The sequence below is a fragment of the Pyrus communis genome, chromosome 14 (genome assembly GCF_963583255.1).
Source record: "Pyrus communis chromosome 14, drPyrComm1.1, whole genome shotgun sequence".
NCBI classification, from domain to species: domain Eukaryota; kingdom Viridiplantae; phylum Streptophyta; class Magnoliopsida; order Rosales; family Rosaceae; genus Pyrus; species Pyrus communis.
This window is the reverse complement of record NC_084816.1, coordinates 16,064,768-16,086,566: the sequence shown is the minus strand read 5'-3', so window position 1 is coordinate 16,086,566 and position 21,799 is coordinate 16,064,768. Positions and strand designations below refer to the sequence as shown.

The window sequence follows — 21,799 nt, the reverse complement described above, 5'->3', positions numbered from 1 at the left end:
GAAGTTCACAATTTTCAATTTTAATAAAAAGTGAAAAAAAATGAAAAATGAAAAAGAAATGGATATCAAATGGTATGTAATTAAATTGTCACTGAAATTGAGTTGTCTCAAATCAATGTGAGCTTTCCATCATAATATTTTTCCATTTCAGTCAAACCCAGCACGAACAACAAACCAGAAAGCTACAAGCTTGAAGCTTGAATCCCAATTTATTCATTTACTTCTTCTTCTTCTTCTTCTTTTTTGCTTTTTAAGTTTTTAATTTTACAAAACTAAAAATTGTTTTCTATTATCTAAATATTTTTAAATTCGCATAGTAGTATTTAATTAGATTTGTGGGACCCAGTTATTTGCCATAGTAGCATATAGCAGATTTTTTAACGGAATTGTGACGGAATGACTACACTGATTTGAGACACCCAATTTCAAGGACTACATTGTTTGATTTTCAATTTTAGGGATCATCTTGGTGGGATAGGTCAATTTCAGGGACCATTTATGATAAAAACCCTTAGTATAAACATGGAAGCCACTAGCACTATCGTCTAGTGACATTCCTCTCCACTTGTAAGCAAGAAGGCTTAAATTCGACTCACTTGATGACAAATTTGATACTTAATTATTATAGCTAGCTTGGCTTATCCCAAGCCGCACACCCTTTCAAATAGAGTATCATTAAAACTAGGGGTGGTTCGGTATGGGATACCATACCGAAACTAGTATCCCGCATCCCAAACCAAAATTTTTCGGGACAGGAATTTGAAGACCAATCCCAAACCAAATTTTCGGGAATCCCAAATTTTTAATATGAAATTATGAATTGTTCTTCAAATATATAATTCAAGAACACATTCATGAACTAGGAATTTCATTTCATTCACACTACCATTTAATTGAATACTGGCATGCCTGACTGTTTTTATCATAGTCAAAATTCAAATTAATTAAACCCTTTTTGCAATATGTTGAGAGATAAAAGAATCAAGCCTTCTAAAATCATCAGCCATGGCAGCAGCAATAATAAAATCCACATGAATATCAAACAAAACATGAAAAATATGCAAGGTGTAGAGCATTCCAGGTTGCAGAGCATGAATTAGAAACTACTAGCATCAATTATAAAAGAATAATATATATATAATAATTAATATTATATATTTTCGGTTCGGTATGGGATTCCCGAAATATCGAGAAGTCAATCCCGAATCCCATACCGAAATTTTGGGATCGGTTCGGGATAGCATCCCGAAAATTTCGGGAATTTCGGTTTGGGAAATTTTTGGTTTGGGATCAGGATTTTTTCGGTTCGGTTCGGGATTTTTGGGAATTTTTTCCACCCCTAATTAAAACTAAGAGTCATGTTTTGATTTAATCTCTGAAAATTACTCGTGTAAAAATTAGGTCACCAAACAAGTTTTTTTTTTTTTTTTTTTTTTTTTTTTTTTTTTTTTTGGTCCTTTCAGTAATAAAGTCATCAAACTCATTATAAACTGCCAGTTTCTTCCATAGTTTTAGATTCAAAGCTATTCTTTTCAATTTTCCGTAAATTTAGGTCACGTGAAATGCATGTGATACACTTTAAAGGTAGTCTGTCACTTTTCAATGTGTTTAAAGACTTAACTTTCTAATAGAATAATTTATGACGTTTACTTTGGAGGGTAAATTGGCGGTTAGATTTGCAACGTATAGGTAACGTTAACGTCTTATGGGTGAGAAAATGACAATATTCCCCCTAAATGATGTCGCATGAACGAAATTGATAAAAAAAAAAATTGACATAATTGCTTTGAATATAAAAGTAGAGATGAAATTAGCAGTGTCTAATGTGTTTAAGAACTTATCAAAAAAATAATTTAAGAACCTAATTTTCACTTCGATAATAATTTGGGACTAAATCCCGTAGTTTGTCTTATTATTGCTTCGGCAACGCAGCCAAAATCGAGAAACACACCATAAACTTCAAGATTGATTTAATGGTGACATGCATTTTGATTCAAAGCAAACAATTGTAGAATCTTCCGGAACTGTATAAGCACAGTTGTTAGAATTGTGCAACATTTGCTATGGTCTGTAAACTTTCCAGATTTTATGCAAATGCAAATGCAAATGCGACCAAACACATAACAGTTACACATTCTTCTGTAGGAAATGTTTTCGACGACGTTTACATATAATCAAGCTTCTAAATTATTAATCATGATCGCATGTACAAATTCATTGCAACCAGAGGCTGAAAACTAGTCAGATATACCTAGACTGCCACGCAGACTTGCCGTTGGAGACACTCTGAATATGCAAAGGCTTCTTATATGACTGCAGCAAGAGAGAAGAACATACCACGCTTAGAGATGAAAGCAGCCATACATGTACCTGCGAGCCACGGTGGTAGTCGAATTCCACTGAAAGGGAACCAAACTCCAGCCGCCACTGGCATGCCGAGGATATTGTAGCCCAGGGCCCAGTCACAATTCAATCGAATTCGAGACATGGTCATTCTGGAGAGATCGATGGCTGTAACTACATCTTCCAAGTTGCTCTTCATCAGAACTATATCAGCTGCTTCTATAGCTATGTCGGTGCCAGCACCAATTGCCATGCCAACATCTGCTGCAACTAAAGGCGGAGAGTCATTGATTCCATCTCCCACCATTGCCACCGCCATTCCTTTCATCTGCATCCAAATCCAGTTTAATAAGTCTGAAAACGTATGTTTGATAGATTGCACTCCCATATCAAGTCGGAGACAAACTTGATAAAGAAGAATGAGCGTGAAGATTTCTATACGACATTATTATAACTCATATACTTCATACAATTATACCATCCATTCCTAGCCTCTCTGTGATATTTTTTGAGTTAAACTAGTTATGTTTTACCCTCTTTTATTTTAATGTACAGTTAATTGTATTTTAGAGTCCATTTGGGGCCAAGTGAGGTAAAATGATGCTGAAAGTGGAGAATTGAATAAGGATTATGATGTACAGAGAGAACCATTGAAGATGGTGATGAATATGGCCCTTAAGAGACCAATAACAGAATAAAAAAAAAGTTTGAAATAAATGCTCAATTACTGGGATGTGTTGGCATTATATAATAGCCTCTTTTCCCTTATAAAACTTAGCTTTTCAGCCACTTTTACATAGGCCCCCTCTTGGGATGCCCAGAGCTCTCTCTCTCCTCTTTTTTTGGCATTTCTTCCAGAAACAAAACCTTATTTCCCTTCACCATCTGATGCCATCAAAGAAACCACGCAGTCGCACTATTCTTGAAGGAGTTCCACATCAAAATTGCTTCAGGTGGTTTCTTCTGTAGATTTAATTTCACTCATGTTGTTCTTCATATTTACATATTTTGTGATCATGTTGTGTAATTAAGTTCATAGTTGGGGATTTCAATGTAGCCTTGCAAAACTACTCTATGTTATTAAGTTCACACTCATGTGTCTGTCATGCAATTTGGCTGAGAAACTTGCTGAAAGAATTAAGCATGCCACAAGAAGAACCAACATAGATCTACGTCGACAACAAGTCTACAATAGCTCTAGCAAAGAATCCGGTATTCTATGATAGGAGAAAACACATAGATACTCGCTACCATTACATAAGAGACTGCATTGCAAGAATGGATGTGCAAGTGGAATACACACTAGTACAAAAACACACTTGCGCAACGGAGCAAATTACGTTGTGCAAAAACGTTTTGCGCAACGTTGACAACTAAGCATCACGCAAGGACATTTTGCGCGACGGGACTTTGTGCGACGAGGCACTCCGTCGCACAAAACTGTTTAGTGCAACGTACGTGTACCTTCGTCACTCAATGTTGCACAATGTTGGGAAAAAAAGTGGTCAAAGCCTTTGTTTGGCGCCAAAGAATTGTGTGACAGACCAACTGCATCTCGCAAAGGCCATTTGCGCGATGTATTGGTTCACCGTTGCGCAAAGGGTCTTTGCTTGACGAACCAACTACATCGTGCAAATGCCCTTTGCACGGCGTATTGGTTCACTGTTGTGCAAATGGTGTTTGTGCGATGGACCAACCAATACTTCATGCAAAGGGTGTTTGCGCGACGAAACAACCGCGTTACGCAAAGTGTTTTTGGGGGCCACTTGTGTAAATATTTTAAATTGACGATCGAATTACTTCATTGTATTCATATAAGATCAATGACTGTAGCTGTAAAAAATCATCAAAATTGGAGTTAAAATAACCGTTAAATCATGATTTTTCACTTATAACCGTCGAAAAGTTTTATCCCATTACTTGATCTCTGAATGTTTTTTTTTTTGTAATTTTTTGCATATGCGATCTCGATGTATATACAAACAAGTTTGACAGTTAGATCGTTGAAATTAGTTTCGTAGAATGCGTATCCCATCAAAATGTTAGATTCACTAACACGTAGAGTTTATTTATACTTTCATTAAGTATAACATAAGATTTTGCGGTATTCACCAGTGTAAATATTTTAAATTGAAAATTGAATTCGTTCATTGTATTCATATAGGATCAAGAAGTATAGCTATAAAAAATCATCAAAATCGGAGTTAAAATAACCATTAAATTGTGAATTTTCGTTTATAACTGTCGAAAAGTTTTGTCCTTTTACTTGATCTCTGAATGTTTTTTTTCTTACGATTGTGTATGCAATCTCGAAGTATATAAAAACAAGTTTGACGGTTGGATCGTTAAAATTAGTTTCATAGAATGTTTATCCCTTCAAAACGATATATTCATTAAGTAGCTTTAAATTTTATTTATTTTGTATATATAATATTTTTTTATACTATATCTTGCGCGACTCTACAATGAGGTCATTGCGCAAACAATTTATTATAATAATATTTTTTAATATATCTTGCACGATGCTACAATGAGGTGGTTGCACAAACAATTTTTTATAATAATATTTTTTATAAATACATATTGCGCGACGCCACAATGGAGTCATTGTGCAAACACCCATAGCGTGACGTCGTAATGTATACATGCGTTGGCAAAAGGTCTTTGAGCGACGACAAAACCTGCATGGCACAAACGTTTTTGCACGACGAAGAGTAACATGTGTCATGCAATTTGTTAAAATTTTGGCGGTTTAATTAAAAAAAATGGGCAGTTTTTTAAAAATTTTCAGATTGGAAAAAATGGGCACCTTTTGTTTGTTCTCAGTCTCCAGCACCCGCTCCCTCTCTCTCATCTTCTCTTTCTCTTTCTCACATACCATGTCTCTACCTCCTCTCTGCAACACAAACACAATCATCAAACGTTACAGATTGAACTTAAAATCATCACCATTGTATTCCTCTCGTCCTCCCGAGCCCAGAACACCCAACCTCACCTTGAACTTCCTTCCAGATCGTCGAGATCAAAATCCAAGTCGGGCTATGACATTTCAGGCCATTTTCCTGCCAAACCACAACGATTTAGCTGTTAAAAAAAGTACCATTCTCTTCATCTCATCAAGAAGTATGATTTTCATTTTTGAATCACCCAATTTCGTTGAGTATGGAAAAAGTTATGAACATTTAAAATTTACCCAGTTTCCGGCAACCTCCGAAACTTTCGAGCCATTTTCTGATCAAACCACAACGAGTTAGCCATAGAGGAGGAACCAATATGTTCGTCTCGTCCCAAGGTAGGATTTTCATTTTTTAATCACTCAATTTCGTTAAGTATTAACAAAGTTATGGAAGTTTAAATTTTGTCCAGTTTTCCGGCCAATTACCCATTTTCTGGCTACCTCCGAGGCTTTCGAACCATCAAAGAGGGTACCAATCTGTTCCATCTCGTCCTAAGGTACGATTTTCGTTTTTGAATCACTCAATTTCGTTAAGTATTGACAAAGTTATGAACGTTTAAAATTTGTTCAGTTTTCCGACCACTTACCCAGTTTCCGACAAACCAGTCTCCTTTCAGACCATTTTCCTGCCATCTCCAGCCACTTCTTGAACTCCAAACAATACAATCTTGTTTAACACTTTCCTAGCTTCATTTTGATATATTATGGGACAATTTTGGTTAAGAAACGAATGAGATATCTTATGAACTGTTTTTGAATGGAAACATTCAATTCAAAGCCACAATTCAAATGCAACCTTAGTTTTTGAGCCATATTTTGTTTATCTTGTCTTGTTGGGTATAATATATGATTAAGTTTGCTATTCCAGCTTTGTCTGTGATGGGGTAGATGGTTGGTGTGCTCACAAATTTAACCAAGGGTGCTACTCCTTGTATTAGAAATTGTTGTATGGTATTTGTAGAAGCCTTTTATTCTAGAAATAACTAGAAAATAGCCCACGCATTGCTGCAAGACTTGAATGTACCAACCTTAACAGTATGAATAATACACATTTAACCTGAACAAATTAAACATAATCATGAATGAACAGAGAGATAGATGAGTGAAAGAGGTCAGTAAGATAAGCAGCTTGGTTATACATTCAACATAGCTGATATGAAAAGACATTATACAATTAACATGACCAAGTTGAACGTTCTTGATTACAAAAGATGTGGTTGCAAAAAATCCTTTGTTTCCATAAGAAACAGAAGCAACATGCAGTTCACACATATATTGCCTCTAAAGTTAAGATGGCAAAATATGACATGTTGGCCAGCTGCCTGTTTTAGCAGTTAACAAAAAACATTAAAAGTATTCCATTTTTGTTTCAGCAGCTAAGCTTTCAAGCACTAATGTTCAATGAAAAAAAAAATTCAGGACGCCTATTTCCATAAGAAACAGAAGCATGATGCAGTCAGTCCACACATATTTTGCCCTTGCAGCTAAGGTGGCAAAATATATGACCTGTAGGCCTGACACCTTTCAGCAGTTAACAAAAAACAAAAAAACTATTCCACTATTGTTTCAGCAAATTTTCAAGGACATGGTAACTCCAAGAAAACAAAATGTTGGAAGATATAAAAACAGGGCTAATTTCAAGCATAAACTATCTCTGAAAAATTAATACCTCAAGTTTGTTTTCCCAATCTACACCATAAATATTACTTAAAATTAACCAGCCTTAGACAACAAACTGAGGAAGCTCCTTGAAAAAATCTACAGTGCTATAAAACACCCCAATAAGAATAATAAAATAAGATGCCAAGAATTCATGAGCAGCTAATTAAGGAAGTGAAACTTTTCTTGTTATATATGGATATGCATGCTATAAGAAAGATTTATTCCCCCATGTAGTAGGTTGTTCTCTGTAATCTTAAGCTAACCCAAGTAGACTAATTATAATTATGCAAAATATATATAAATCTGACTTTTTTAAATTGGGATTCGAAAGAATCAATACCTTGGCATATAATTGTCTTCAATAATGACTGCAAGATCATCTTTCTAGCCATGCAACAAATCCAAATTGAGCACCATTGAATAATCTTGGGCTTACATTATGGAAAACAGAAGCACCGCCAATGTTTAGAACAATCAACGTTACATGCCAACATCATCAGAGAGTGAACAATTAGGACCATTTTTTCTGTCCAGCCATTTAAGTTGGCCTAACTCTATATAATTGCTTCTAATAACAGAATATTCTGATTGATATGGACAGCATAGTTCCTCTAAAAAAAGGCTAGAATCATTCATACCTGCCAAAACCCAGAGTAATCTGGTTCAAGATGTGAGAGACCATTTATTTCTGTGTAACCATCAGAAGTCTCACTCATCTGCCTCCCAATCCCCTCCAATTCTCCAACAGATGTATAAATGAAACAATGAAAATATATGGGAACTCAAAACTCGAGTGACCTTTCTTCTTGCATGAGAACTCAAATTCAAAACTCAAAATTAAGTCTCATAAAAAGTATAAAGTATAAAGCCATCTTATTTTTTCACCACAAACAACAAATCACAAATGTAACTGTACACCCAGATGAAAATTTATTCAAATTCAGATAAAATTCGCATGAGTTGTCCAGAATCAGAATTATATTAACATTTTTCATCCCTGGTTTACATTCCTGTTTACAACTATATAACACTTCTAAACTATCTTGGTCGTCACTTCAGAATTGCCGTCTTTTATTGTTCATGATATACATGCTTCTCTGTTACAAATTGGAAAAATAAAAGTTGTTAATGTAAATGAATTAACAGTTTTAGTGAAGAGTGATTTTCCTAATAAATAATTGAGTAACTTTTTGTGGTACTCAAATGCATTTAATAAGATTCATTAAAATAAAAATTGCAAGCTAATCGTTGGTCGGCAACCTTCTACAAACTTTATTTTGGTGCCAGCACGAACAGTCACAACCTTCGTAAATAACAATTGACAAAAACCTGTCCAGATTCAAGATAAATCTTCAATGACAGTCATATGATAAAATCTGCCATTCTTCTAGTAGCATTCTTGCAATAATTAAAAATGAAAAAGACAACCATTGAATTGCTTTACTTCCAAATTCAATTCATCCACCATACATAAAACAACTACAGGGAGGAAATCGAAAAAAATCCTAAATCATAAAATTTCCGATGCATGCACCACGAAGCTCCATATACGGTTCTATACCACTTCTAAAATCAACTTATGCAGAACTATACACCACAAACATTCTCAAAGATACAATGTCCGGCTTGTATACTACTCAGACGACATAATCCATCGAAAATTAATCTGCAAGAAGACTAAAGAAAATTTACCCTAACAGCGCCATTAAAAAAATGGGAATCCTGGAGATATTTTGGTTCAACCTGAATGGAAAATCAACAGAATTTCAAATTTCAAACAGTGACCATTTTTCAAACCCAAAATTGAATCATCACAAAACGAATTCAGTGCAACCATTATGCTCAAGGGAAATTTATTGTAACAAAATTCAAATGGATGGCAATCATGTCCGTGGATACCTATGACTTTTCTTATAACAACTTGACAGGTCCAATCCCAAATTCTGTCATTTTCCTAAAGATGATCCAATTTCGCAAAATCTTAAATCCAACAACATTTCTCATTGACCAAAAATGGCCACGTATGAGAACCAAAACAAAGCCTTGAAGGGGGTAAGAAGAAAGCAAAAAAACAAAAACAAAAACAAAAAAATAAAAAAAAATAAAAAATAAAAAACTGAGTAAAGTTACTGTTCGGCTTCTGCAATAATGATTTACCTAACAAAAGTTTCCATTTTGTTGGGGGTTTAGGCACTGGCAGCTGTAGAAAGCAATAGAATATGTCATTGGTGGGCAGATGTTATGCTTAAGAATACAATAGCAACTCCTAATTCGATTACAGAAAAAAACCAACAGCACCAATAGCCTTTTTGCATACACTAACATTTTAGTCAACCAATTTACATGATAAGAACTGTAAATTGGCATCGCGACAAAAGGGGATCGACTAAAATCTCGACACTTACCTGAAAATACCATTCTACTTCTTTTCAATTGTGAAGCATTCTGCATGTATTCACTATCAAATACTTATATACATGATCAAACCTGTCAAAACAACATTGTTTGACAACCATCGTAAAAAATACACCCAAAATTAAAATTAGTAAAAAGAAACTAAAATAAAAGCAAGAAAAATAAAAATTGAAAATTGATAGGACTTAAAAATGCCCATCTTTTCTTACTTCCAGAAAACTACTCAAGAAACACTGAGATAAAGAGTTCCAAAAATAAGAAATATAAGCATTTTTCCAACTTACTGAGTCTCCTACCGAAAAAATGAAATATTAATGTTGCATAATAGAAGAGAAAACAACAGTAGATTTCTTTTATGCACTGTATTTTTCCAACTTACCCCAATATAATAGCATTCCACAACATTATACTGTCATCCTGGGGCGCCTTGCTAATCCCTGTAGGTGGGTCCTGTTGCAGCCTCTTGAAGTCTCTCATCAGCCTCTTCCTTGCAAGTCTCGTCATTGCTAATTTGCTACCACCCATTTATTCATGAACCCAATTTAATAACCGTATTTTAAGATTAACTATGCATTGAGCGAAAACCAATTTCAATTTTTTTTCCAATGCCTGCCAAAACATCAAAACCCACATTTCTACACCATATTGCACACAAAAGATATTGGGACAACTCATTTGCGCAACTTAAACACATAATTACCAATACAAATACTTCAAAGTACGACGTAGATAGCTTCAGCTGAGCTACATATAGACAAATTCAAAGTTCAAGACTTGAAATCGGGCTCAAAAACTGGAAATTTCACTTCAATTAAGCAGCTTTTCAAAAACTGTAGTCTTGAGTTTTCTCAGACAGTAGCAGATTTTCCATAGCTGATTTCAGTAACCCCAAATCAATTTAAAAATAAAAGAAATAGATTTAAATTCCAAATTGGGCATGAAATTACTTGCCTTGAGTAGGGAGGGTTTTACAAAACGCCGCCTTTGGAGACCCTGCCTTTGAGCGGCTGCGGCGCCTGGTATGGCAGTGCGAGACAGAGAGAGATGCGAGACAAAGAGTCTGAGAAGCAGCGATTAATTTTTTGGATGAGAGAAACGGAATGAAGCAGAAGACTCGAGAAGAGGCATCTTCAACGATGATGAACGCTCTACAAACAAAATCCCCAAAATCACAAAAAGGAAATTTGAACACAAAATCCATTTGTAAATCCAAAATCACAAAAATGAAATTCAAACAAAACAAAAAGGAAATTAAGAGAGAAATGGAGAATAGAGAGAGAGATCGAAGTACCGTTAGTTAAAGAGTGGACGACGCCGGTTCTCGGAGCACAGTAATCCCTGAAGATCTCTTCCGCCGTTGGCGGACTCGAGCCCATCTCCCTGCTCCTCTCCTTCATCTCACCGAAGCTCTCGAGTTACAGAAATGGAGTTCAGTTTGTGTGGTTTGGTTTTAAGAAGCAGGAGTCGATGCTTTTCCAGAGATGGTGTTGTGGCTGCTAGGGTTTGAGTATGAGAGAGAGGAATAGTGAGAGATGAGAGGAGAGCGCACGCTTGTATCCCAGCAATCCGTGCCAAACCAAACGGACAAAATTACCCTCTCAACCCAGCCCCATTTGGCTGGTATTGTTGTAAATAGCATGAAATCGATTGGCTCCGTGCTAAACCATACGGACAAAATCACCCTCTGAACTTTTGAGAATTACCCTCTCAATCCAGCCTAATTTGGCTGGCATTTTTGCAAATAGAATGAAATCGAGTGGCATCTTCTTGACTGTAGCCATGAACAGGCCAATTAATAATTACATTACTCAAGTGTTGTCTTTGTTTTCTATTCGTTTCCTGATTGATAGGTCATTGCCTTGACAGAGGAAGTTGAGACCTAGAAGATAAGATTGCGGCTTAGGAAGCAGCTCGTGATGCCCAGGAAGCTCAGATTGTAGCCGAATTTTCAGGCGAGAACGAGAAGATGAGCATGATCTTACGGGCCTTACAGATGTCCGGCCTCCAAATCCCGATGCTAGCACCTGATCTTGCTCCATCGTCGACCTCCCAGCCACTTCGCCCAGCCGATACCCAGTAGCCTGATGCATCCAACCTAGACGACTACTTGTTGTAGTTTTTTCTTTGGGTAAAGTACAAAAAACTACCTCAACTATTGGTGTCACGACACTTTCATACATCATCTTTTAAAATTGACAATATCATACCTCATTTTTAGAATTTGGTCTAATGTTATACCTTCTGTTACTTGCCCGTTTACTTTTCAATTAAATGCTGATGTGGCTTGATTCAGGACCTACTTTCTATTAAAAAATTATTAAAATATTATTAAAAACTATAAAAAAAATATTTAATATTTTTTTAAATAATAAAGAAAAGTAAAAAAAAAAATAAATAAAATTCCAACTTAACCCTCTATTCGTCCCTTCCCAACCCTCTCTCTCTCCCCATCTTCATCTTCATCCCTTCTTAATCTTCAACCAAAAAAAATAAATAAATAAATTTGAAAACCCATCAACCCCCCATCCGGGGCAGCAAAGAAGAAAAAGGAGGAAGAAGAAGAATAGGAAGAAAGAAAAAAAAATTCCAACCCAAGCCAATTCGCCCCCTAATCCCTTGCAACCCAGAAAGAAGAAGAAGGAGGAAGAAGAAGAAGAAGAAGAAGAAGAAGAAAAGAAAAAAAACCCAACCCAATTCGTCCCCCCACCCCCTACCAACCCCTAATCCACCACTCTCATCCATTCTCCACATCCTCTTCCACACCTATCCTCCACCTTCTCTGCACACTCATCTTCCCGCCAACGGGATCTGGACTTTTTTTTTTTTTTTTCTTTTTCTGGGTTGCAGGAAGGAGAAGAGGGGGTGGGGAGGGGGGGAAGACAAATTGGAATTTTTTTTTTTTTTTTTTTTTTTTGGGTTGCAGGTAGGGAGAAGAAAAAGGATGTGGGGAGGGGGAGGGATGAACGAGGGTGGTTTTTTTTTTTATTTTTATTATTATTTTAATATTTAAAAAATATTAAATAGTTTTTTTAGTTTTTAATAATATTTTAATAGAAAGTGGGCTCCGAATCAAGCCACGTCAACATTTAACTGAAAAGTAAAAAGCCAAGTAACGGAAGGTATAACATTGGACCAAATTCTAAAGATGACGTATGACATTGTCAATTTTAAAAGATGAGGTATGAAAGTGTTGTAACACCAATAGTTGAGATAGTTTTTTGTACTTTACCCTTTTTCTTTTTTGTTTAGACAGCTTGTATGTGCATTTTCATATATTTTATAATTAAATATTTTTTCTTTGTTTATTAATTATTGTTTATAATTTAATTAAAATATTTTTCTTTTAATTAAATAAAAAAAATTTTGTCAAAAAAAAAAAAAAGGGTTTGCACAACAACGACAATGCATGCGTTGCGCAAAAGGTCATTGCACGACAACAATACTTGCGTCGTGCAAAAACCTTTTGCGCCACGCAGATTAAGCCTTCGTCGCGCAAACCCTACTCTCACAACCTTTACGCGATGAAGTTTTTGTTGGGCTAAGTTTCAGGCGACCTTTTTTTACTTTGTGTGACGAACTATGCTTCGTCGCGCAAACTGTTTTTTGTACTAGTGATGTGAAGTCTTAAGACCAAGTCGCCGACATATTCACCAAGCCACTTAGGCAAGAAGACTTTGTCAGATTGAGGAACTCAATCTGTCACGCCCCGATTCCGACATACATCCAGGACCGACACGCGATGTCACCAAATACTCGTATATATGACATACCCTGCCTCCGGGATATGTACCAAGCACAACTTATGTCTTGAATTGCATAGTAATTTTTCGTACACTTTATGGATGCATCTAACCTCCTCGTTAAACTGCCTACGTACCCTAAACAGGGATCAAGCCATTCGTAGTTCATCCAAACACTATCCTCAACTTTTATCACAGTACTGTTAAGTGGAAAATCATAGCACTCATCAATCAATTATTAAAACTTGACATGCATGAAATTACTAGGTTCAGGGTTACATAACCATCCCACGTGACCATTTATATTTCCACTTCATCCATCGCATAAATCATCATGTTTCCCCACATAAAATCACAATACATAGCATGTAACATATTAAAGAATCAACAAAGCTCAATATTATTTTCTAGCCACATTGATCAACTAAAATAATCATACTAATAACAATCATATCCAACGTCATTCCACAATCCCGTCACTTAATCAATTCATGAATTAAAGATGCATGATTTAACTTTAAAATATGTTAGTCAATCAATAAGATAACAAATCATTTCACGAATTTAATTAAAGAGCTCTGTATACTTCCCTACTTGGATTTTGAGTAATAACATGGTATATAATTTCACAAGGGCTATTGTGGGTAATTCCCCTTCACTTGAATCTAGGGTTCTAAAATAACCTTATGGAAATGAGCAAGAGCAAGAATTCCGGACCACTCAATGGAATCCAACAACATCGGGTTCCGGACCACTCAACGGAACCAAAATATCAAGCAATTTCTCATAATCTACCCAAACCTGTCACATGTAAAATCAATACCTACATCATGAAAATGGTACACTGGCAAATTAGACACTCAAATAAGCTGCGAGGCTCAGGTGAGTGATAATAATACAAGTATGTGATATTCAATAAAAACAGACCATCAATCACAATCTATAAACATCAAGTATAGAATCATGCTTTATGAAGTCATAATCAAGTCACTGAGAACTCCGAAGGAGTCACCTAGACATCCAACGGCTTTTCTAATTCAAACCACAAGATTCTCAAAAACCATTGTTCATATGTACATTAAAAACTAAGGCTAGAGGGACGCAATTCAGCTGAAGCCTACATAAGTAACCAAACAGGAAGTGGCCCCCCAAAGCGGATTAACCAAATAGAGCCACCCCTGAAAAAGTAACCAAGTAGGCAATGACCCCCCCCAACACGGATTAACCAAGCAGAGTCACTCTTACAACTGTTAGGAAGTGATCACTCAACATGGATTAACCAAGCACGATCCATAAATAGTGTGGTCCCCAAAGTGGATTAACCAAGCAGGACCAAGATAACCAAGTAGGTAGTGACCCCCTAACGCGGATTAACCAAGCAGAGTCACACCTATGGAACTGTTAGGCAGTGATCACCCAATGAGGATTAACCAAGCATGATCATCCTAAGTATACATGGCCATAAGGATCGCCCAACACGAATTAACCAATCGCAATCCATAAATAGTATGGTCCCCCAATGTGGATTGACCAAGCAGGACCATCCATGTACCATTGCTACATAGTGTAGACTTGGTGTCACCTAACACCGTGACACTAGGGTAACGGTCCCCTACTAGCCCTTAGTTTAACAAATATTTCAATATGCACTTCAAATCACTTTTTCACAAATATTTTCAATCCATGAATCAAATCACATTTAATAAAAATAGATCGATGAACAATTATAAAAGTCACATTTTAACAGAAAACACATTTATAAAACCAAGTCATATCCACAAAGGATACTAATATAAGAAAACAGGGTAATAACCATATCACGTATATTAAAGTCACTCAACGAGACAAGTCCACAAAGCCTTACTGAGTCTCTAGTAATACTAATTTTAGTAATTCAAATAGTTCAAGACCTATTGACCAAAAGTCAACTCTTAGTCAACGGTGGGGGTCCACACTCTAGTAATTTAATCCAAAAGATCCGTACATTGGATTTCGATTCCGTAACTTCCTAAGGTCTACATTATGCTTATAGAACATTGTACTAAAATCTCACCACGATCCGACGGTCGGATCTCTGCCAATCACGAATTCAAGTGGCGGTCAATGTTTTATTTTACGAACTTACAAATCCAATTCGGGAAGATCCGTAGGTCAAATTTTGATCCATAAGCTCCTATTTTCCTCAAATATTATGTACTATTACATATTAAAGTTTAGTGATGATCCAACTATCGGATCGTCGATTCATTTAATAATCAAGTAGCGTACCATAATTACTTTAGTCTAAAGTAGGAGGGAAATTGGCACTATTCATATGAACAGTGTTTTGGACCACATTTCAGTTTATTTACAAGATTACCATTAGGGTGAATGCGGCTGGTTAGTTTGTTTTGGGCTGTGTTTGTTGGGCTTACCTCAATTGTTGATGAGGTCGGCCCTTTGGGTGTTCAAATGATTGGAATGCCCATCTAGGGTTAAGATTGGACGGCCCGGATTAAAAGTTTGGAGGGTACTTTTGTCATCTTAATTGTCGAAACTGATTGGGATCGATGACGAGGGGATTGCAGGGCAGACAGGAGGCCATCACCATTTTCTGCTACTCTTCGCAAACCCAAATTTCTTGGTATCGTTCCAGTATTCAACGACAAACCCAGATCCCTAAACGCAAATTTCTTCATTTTTTTCCCTCCTCCCGTTCCTGCAGGAGCGTCAGATGTACGCAGATGAGCAGATCCTCAAGGCCACATCGTCACCAAAGTCATCGAGTACGGCCAGAAGCATGTCGAGCTTCGAGACGGCGATAGCACAGACGTCGACAACAGCGGCGATTAGACTATCAAGAAGTTTGTCGGACTTCATCAACGAGATCAAAGCTGATCAGAATGTTCTCCTTGATCTGGTCTTGGTGAGTATCGTGATCCCAACTCTTTGTTATTATTAGTTCAATTTCTCTATTCGAGTCACTGCAGAGTTTTCTGTCACTCAAAAACAGGAGTCGTTTCGGCTCTTCATTGTTCAGCAGCTGCACCAGAAACGATTTGATTTGATTACGAATCTTAATCTGTTTGAGTAATTATATATATTGTTTGGCTGTCTGCTATACAAATTACCACAAAACAAGAAAGATTTAGTCACAAGTAAATAAAACTATAATTCTCTCTTAATTAATGCTGCAAAATCTGTGTTGGGTCAATAATTGCAAGCTATTTTTTCCGAGAAACAATCAGATTATTGGATCTAAGTTGCTAATTGTTTTAATTTTGAGGCTTCAATAAAATCAGCACCCACAACTGGAGGAGTCAAGAAGCCTGACCGCTACCGCCCTGGAATCGTCGTTCTTCTGTAAGGTTTCAACACAATATAGTTCAAATCCTCTGAATCATGTTCTTGAATTTTACAATTATGTATCGTGTTCTTTGCATTTCGTTATCCGAACTCTATTCGTTGAATTTGGTTACCTAAATCGTGCCTAATATTTGATGTGGCCAGTGGCTTTGTTGTATGGCTGGCTGATGTGATTTGGGAGTGTTTTTAGTTAATGGGAGACAGGGGACAAAGGTGTGGGGCAGCGAACTCAAGTGGGATTAGGAATTTAGGATAGTAGAGTATTTGCTAATTTATAGGATTAGAAGTCTTCCTTTAGTTTTGTCTTGGTGTGACGAAAAAAAATGGGTGAGTAATTTTAACTCCTGTTTAAGGTAATAACATGTGAATTGTTCTCAGGTATATTGGAACTAAATTTTTCATGATGCTCTTTCCTTTTCTTCTCAGTGAAAAAACATACTAAAGCAACAACGTTATGGTGGTGGGAATAAGCGTTCTCAGGTATGTATGGATGTGTCATATGAATTAGGTGGCTGGTGTTGAAGCATCAGTCAATAAAAAACAGATAGGATCTCAGATATTATACATTAATCCATACATAATGTTTTTGTTATCCGCCCTGCATCAAGGTGAGAAAGGCCTTCTTTATTTCCGGCTCAATTATTAATTGAAAACTCATTCATATTTTTTCATAGAAATTCTGTCATTATGCACTGCTGTTTAATTGCTCTTTTTGGGTTTTCTAGCCAAAAAGTAGGTCAGTGTATATTTATTTAGCTCCCCTGATTTTCTTTTTGAATTTATTTTTTGTTTATTTTGTTAGGTGATGCAGTTTGATCGAATCAGGTTGAATTGAATAATCCTTGAAGTGACAAGAAGGAGCTGACTGAGCAAGTAATAATTCTTAATTACTTACATGTTTTCATTTTAATTTATGATTTGATTGTCCCTCATAGAAATTTCGAGCTCCATAATTGTTGGACCATTGATGTGTTATGAGTATTGATTAGTGTGTAAATATAGTTTATGGGTGTTAAGTAATTCAGATGTTATAGACGATCTCAGAAGGGAAGGGGTATCCCCTTCTTCTTTTTTCTCTTGAACTCTCTCTATCAAAAAACTAAAACACGGCCGCCAGTTTTCTTATCCTTTAATCGCCGATCTCCTCAGGTTTGCCTCAAGCCGGCGAAGGAATCAGGGGAACAGAACCCAGACTACAAGAGGTATATTTTCACATCCCTAAATTTTTATTTTATTTTATTAATTTCAACCAGATCTGAGAATTTCTAAGTCATGGATCTATGAATAGTGTGTGTTGAGTCTCTGAGCATCTCTATTTTTTTTTTGCATCAAATGGTCTCTGTAGTCTCTGTGTGTTTGTGCATCCATGTATGAATATGATCTCTGCAAGCTCATTATTGTCCTGGGAAACCACCTAAATTATTGATTCCTTGCTTTCTACGTACAATGTTATCAAGTTCTATTTTCAAATTTTCTGATTTTGGGGTGGAGGGAGTGCTAATATAGTAATTTTCAGGTATTTTGTGTCTTTTGGGTAACTTTGTGATATGCAGTTGATTTTATGAATTGATTTATGGTGGAATGCACTGACATAAGTTATTGTTTTTGTTAATGCAGATGACGGAAATTGACCCGAGTTCAAACTGAAACAATATGATTATATTGGTTATGGTGAGAACTCAGAACCCTTTCTTAATCTTTCCTGTTTTTGGAATTGAGAAATTGGGTTAATTTTATGATGATTCACCGAGAATTTGTTAATCGCTTTAATGCATATGAGATAGGGTTTCTGCTTTGTAGGATCTATTTCTGTTCTTTAGAAATTGCTTGATTTGGTATCGTCAAATGGTATATGAATTTCCATGTTCACTTTGTCAGTATGTTGTTGTAGTAGTTTAATTGGATGCGATATAAATTGAGGTGTTGACATGAAATCGGACACAGGTAGTTTTCCTTGATTTCACGGGATAAAGTTGTAGTTTGATTTAGGCTATAAATGATAACCAAATTAAGTTGAATGAGTTGTCACAATCAGAGACGGCTGATGGCATTTTGAACTGCTCAGATACAACTGAAGTGGAGAAGGATAGCTCAGTGGCTTCCTAAGGTGCAATGCTACTTCAGAATGCTTTAGTTCAGAAGCCAGCAGAATCAAATGACAATCTTGGGCCAAGAAAGAAATCATTATCTGATATTGGGAACCTACTGGTATGCTTCATTATCCTTTTTGAACCCTGCTTTATTTTTCTTAAAGAACTAAAATGTTTTATAGTGAGTACTTTGTTCTCTGCTCTATTAATTTTCTTACCCTTATATGGGACTGTTTGCGCTTCAGAAGTATTTTTTTAAGGTACTTATGACTCCTAATTGCTATTTTGCATTCAAAATATACTCTATTGCTTGCTTGGGTTTACCCCTTGGAGCATTTCATTACGTTTCTCCTTACTCTCTGACTAAAAAATTTTAAACCCTATATAGGTGAATGCAGACGCTGCAAAACCTGCCTTAAAGAACTGTAGATGCTGAAGACAAAAAAGAAACAAAGGATGCATTGTAAGCATAGGGTTGAGATATGGAAGAGAACATTATTCTTCATTTGCCTAAGCTTTTTACTACAAATTTAATTTATATGCTTGAAACTTACATGTCATATCATAATTCAATACGAATATATTTGGATTATTGGATAAGCATCGGCTAATTGGAAGGTTATTGACTTTTCTTATAAAGAAATCAAAGTCATCTTCTCATTTTTGACGTTGAAGATTTGGTTGCGTTTTAATATTTATAGGCCAAGATGAAAGAAAAAGATTAGGCTAATTGTTTATGAGCCCCTAAAATCTATAGTGACCTATTGGAAATTATATGATATTTTAGATGTCCTAAAGGTTAACGTGCCAAGTCATTATGCTGGCACTATTCTGTTTTAGTATTTGTTGGATTAGAATGTACTCATTGTTTTAAGTGAGTATTATTTTTGAACTCTTATGGAGCTTCTTTGGCATGGTAAGTTAAGTTGCATATCCTTTTTTTCGTTAACGGAATTCATTATCTTGCTATATTGGCAATTAGCAGTGTGTGACAATTGGTAAAGTGTACGAATAAATGTGTGGAAGTTTGAATTGTACAGATGAAAGTGAATTTTAACAACTCTAACAATTGAATTTGTAACACAATTTAGCAATTTTTTTCAAAAACTAACTATTTCTGCCAAATACTCATGTATTGTCTTCTACTTTTCTACTTTCCCTTTTCTGTGTTTTTCCCATGTAGTAGGCTGATTACATGAAACAATGAGTATAATACTGATAATGCAATATGATCTACAAATGAATGGTTTCTTATAGCATGCATATCCATATGTAGCAAGCAAAGTTTCACTTAATTGGTTATTATATTTGATTGAGTTAAACTTGAATTTCTGGATTTTGACTTTTAGTTTGTTTCTCTGTTGCAGAGTTGGCTTCATTTCATTCCAGTGACTCTTTAAATAGGTCCAAGAACTCACTAAATGGGTAATTGTCTTATATCTTCTTCTCTGTTTGTGTTTATATTTATTTTTCCTGAGTTGTGTTCGAATATGGCAAACAAGAACTACAAGGGCAGCTAAGAATATCCAGCAATCCATTACCGGTTGAACAATTAATTGGCCATATATCTTAGTACAGTTAGGTCAGGTTTTTGGGGATGGTTGTCTCTCTATTTGTTTCATTATCTCTCATTTTGGGTATTCTTCTTTGTTCTGTGTATTTATTCTTTGTTTTAAGGTCAGTTGCCTATTTTTATTTTATGTTTTTATTTTTGTGGGTTTTCAATTCGTTAATTTGTGACTCTGTTTAGATTTTAATTTCTTCTTTCGTTTATGATTAAATCGATGTTGGGTTTTGGTTGTTGAAAATATGATGCTTAAGCTTCTTGGCATTTTTCTGGGATTTTTAGGCTTTCAGTTGCAAGGGTAACAGAAAACCCTAAAATCCCAGAAATCGGTATTGGTATTTGTATTAATGAATTTCCATTTCTCTCCCAAAACAATTTGTTAATTGAAAATTGTTTTCTTTCTGCAGAAGGTGGTAGTGAAATTGGATTTACATAACGACAGAGAAAATAAAAAGGCCTTGAAAGCAGTCTCCAGCCTTACAGGTATCAATTTTTTCTTTTAAGCATGTTGGTTTAATTTGGCTCCGTGAAAGACTTAGAAAATAATAAAAATGTAAAAACAATTCTGAATTATTTTTCATTCATCAGGACCCACTAAGTTCTTTGTATTGGTTGAGAAGTTAATGAAAATTTGTCAAGTTTTATGTTTTAATGTATGCTTATTGTGTATAAAATGATCCGTGTCTGTAAAAATTGAACCTTTGGCTTATTTCTATTCAAAAATGAAGTTTTTCGATCTGCTTTTTCATATTGTGGGATGAGTGTTTTGTAAAAACTTGACCTTTGGCTCATACATGTGTAAACCTGAGGATTTGGAGTTGTTTTCTCTGTTGGTTATGAATTTTAGGTGACTAAATTGGTGGTTTCGTATATTAAGTTAAGTTACAAAGTAGATTTTTCCTTCGTTTTGGAAAAGTGTGTAGCTGAGATTATTTTGAAGTTCCTGTTCATTACAATATTATGATTTTGATAAGAGCTTTGTCTACATGTTTTTTGTTGAGTAATGGTTTACTTGGTTAGAAGAAACTCTTTGAGGTTATGTTAAAATCTATTTTGTGGATGAATCTAATTAGTTAAATTTGTCGGGTTTAAGTTATGTAAGAAATTTAATTGCAAAGTTGAGTCTTTTCTTTTCTGAGTTATGTTAATAATTCTACCTAATTTTTTTGTAAATTCATGGTTGGGTTTAAGTTATATTATTAAACATGGATCATTCAAGTCTCAGTACAACTGGATGTTTGTTTACTTGCACAAATTTTTTGTGCATAGAAGTTTGTTTCTGCTTCTCAGGTTCTTTGTCCCCGAGTTTATTAATTGTGTTTTTCTCTATTCGTTTGGGCTGTCTTAGTGATTGAAGATCTTAGTCAAGGTTCTTTCCCTATCATTTCAAGCTAGATTAGCTGATGAGTGATGCTCTTTGTACTGGTGCGGTATCATTGGTGCTCACTTTGTAATTTTCCAATCACTATATATCTGCTCAACTCTTGGGTCAATTATTTGCCAATAGGAATGTTTAATTGCTTGATCAATGATGTCGATTCAATTTGAAGAAGAAATAGTACTTTTGTTCAATAGGGATTGAGACTCACATATGAGTAAGATGTCCCAATTGTTCATTGATTCTTAGGTGCTATGTCTTTTTAGTTGCTTTGTGTAGAAACTATTCATGCCTATTGCGCCT

At 35.5% G+C, this 21,799-nt stretch overlaps 2 long non-coding RNA genes across 3 annotated transcripts; both read right to left on the bottom strand.

Annotated features, from left to right (window-relative positions):
* Positions 1-4,885: 4,885 nt before the first annotated feature.
* On the bottom strand, positions 4,886-5,633 carry LOC137714740 (uncharacterized). Its single transcript, XR_011065448.1, has 3 exons — positions 5,339-5,633; positions 5,153-5,239; positions 4,886-5,024 (listed from the first exon to the last, which is right to left on the bottom strand). It is a non-coding gene; the product is annotated as an uncharacterized lncRNA (long non-coding RNA).
* Positions 5,634-6,416: 783 nt separating this feature from the next.
* LOC137714736 (uncharacterized) lies at positions 6,417-11,145 on the bottom strand. Of its 2 annotated transcripts, XR_011065442.1 has the most exons (7): positions 10,668-11,145; positions 9,756-10,524; positions 9,367-9,448; positions 9,119-9,161; positions 8,654-8,704; positions 8,222-8,290; positions 6,417-8,058 (listed from the first exon to the last, which is right to left on the bottom strand). It is a non-coding gene; the product is annotated as an uncharacterized lncRNA (long non-coding RNA). The 2 variants fall into 2 exon arrangements; XR_011065441.1 differs by having other exon boundaries at positions 6,417-8,290.
* Positions 11,146-21,799: the final 10,654 nt, after the last annotated feature.